Source organism: Arachis hypogaea, chromosome 19 (assembly GCF_003086295.3).
Source record: "Arachis hypogaea cultivar Tifrunner chromosome 19, arahy.Tifrunner.gnm2.J5K5, whole genome shotgun sequence".
Taxonomy (NCBI): Eukaryota; Viridiplantae; Streptophyta; class Magnoliopsida; order Fabales; family Fabaceae; genus Arachis; species Arachis hypogaea.
This window is the reverse complement of record NC_092054.1, coordinates 75,125,194-75,126,973: the sequence shown is the minus strand read 5'-3', so window position 1 is coordinate 75,126,973 and position 1,780 is coordinate 75,125,194. Positions and strand designations below refer to the sequence as shown.

General features: G+C 43.1%; 1 non-coding gene across 1 annotated transcript; it reads left to right on the top strand.

Annotated features, from left to right (window-relative positions):
- Positions 1-1,343: 1,343 nt before the first annotated feature.
- LOC112781020 (small nucleolar RNA R71) lies at positions 1,344-1,450 on the top strand. Its single transcript, XR_003191821.1, has one exon. It is a non-coding gene; the product is annotated as a small nucleolar RNA R71 (small nucleolar RNA).
- Positions 1,451-1,780: the final 330 nt, after the last annotated feature.

Sequence of the window (1,780 nt, the reverse complement as noted above, 5' to 3'; positions counted from 1 at the left end):
CCTCCTCAATCCTCATTTTTCTCATCATAGCTACTGACATCAGATTTATGCTGGCTCCTAAGTCACACAGAGCCTTCTCCACTGTGATTTCCCCTATAATACAAGGGATCTGGAAGCTCCCAGGATCCTTTAATTTCTGGGGTAGTTTGTGCTGAATGATGGCACTACATTCTTCGATTAGTATCACAGTCTCATTGCTCTTCCAGCTTCCCTTCTTGGTCATTAATTCCTTTAAAAACTTGGCATAGAGCGGCATTTGCTCTATTGCTTCAGCAAAGTGTATGTTGACTTGTAGTTTCTTGAAGATTTCCATAAATCTTAAGAATTAGTTGTCATCCCCCTTCCTTTTCAATTGCTGAGGGTATGGAGCTTTTGGGGCGTCTGGCTTCAGCATTTCTCCTTTTTGCTGTGATCTGGGAATGGGAATTTGGACTTCATCTTGTTCTTTTTCTCCTTCATTTGAGTTCTTCTCTTGTGATTTCTTGGAATTTCCTTCAATTCCTTCCCACTTCTTAGGGTGATAGCCTGACATTCCTCTCTTGGGTTTGGATCGGTGTTGCTGCACAGGTTATGGCTGGGAATTTGCTTGAATAGGTAACCAATTTGTGTCTCAAGTTTCTTGATGGCAGCATCTTGATTCTGCATATTGGACCGCACTTCCTCTCGGAACATTTTACTATCCTGGACTTCTTTGCATATTCGTTCAAGTAGGGTCTCAATCCTTGAGAGTCTATCTTCAGATGATGGTGAGTTGGAGTTGGAGGGATGAGAATGGCCATTTTGGTTTTGATATGGATGTTGAGAGGTGTTCTTAGGTGGGTGCTGATATGATCTCTGTGTGGAATATTGGTGAGCTGCATTGTTGTTGTGGTTGTGACGTCTCTGATCTTGGCCTTGATCTTGTTGATTTCCCCACCCAAAGTTTGGGTGGTTCCTCCAACCAGGATTGTAAGTTTTGGAGTATGGATCATGGGTCTGCCTAGGTGAGTTTCCAATGTAGTTGGCTTGTTTCTTTTGCATTTACTCCTTCTTGGGTTACTGATGAGGTGGTGATTGCTACTACTTGGTTCCTTTCCACCTTCTTGGTAAGATCAGCCAGCTGCTTGGTGATCACCTTGTTTTGGGCCAGCAGTGCATCCACGTTGTTTAGCTCCATTACTCCTCTAGTGTTGCCTCTTTCAGAAGCATAGAAGTAGTCATTCTCCGCTACAGTCTCAATGACATCTATGCCTTCTTTAATGGTCTTCTTCTTGTTCAGAGATCCCTCAGATGAGTGGTCAACTGCCTTCTTTGATTCCTAAGAAAGACCCTCATAGAAAATGTGTAACTGCACCCATTCATTGAACATATCTGGCGGGCACCTTCTTGTCAAGTCCTTAAACCTCTCCCATGCTTCATAGAGAGTTTCACCATCTTGTTGCCTGAAGGTTTGTACCTCTGCTCTTAACCTGTTGATTCTTTGAGGGGGATAGAATCTCGCCAAGAATTTGTTTACCACATCTTCCCAGGTTGTTAAACTCTCCTTCGGGAAGGATTCCAGCCATTCAGATGCTTTGTCCTTGAGTAAGAAGGGAAATAGAAGCAGTCTATAGGTGTCAGGATGAACACCATTAGACTTCACAGTATCACATATCCTCAGGAATGTGGTTAGATGTTGATTGGGGTCTTCTTAGACACTTCCTCCAAATGAACAGTTATTCTGAACAAGGGTGATGAGCTGTGGCTTTAGTTCAAAGTTATTGGCATGTATGGTTGGCTTTCGGATACTACTTCCACAGTT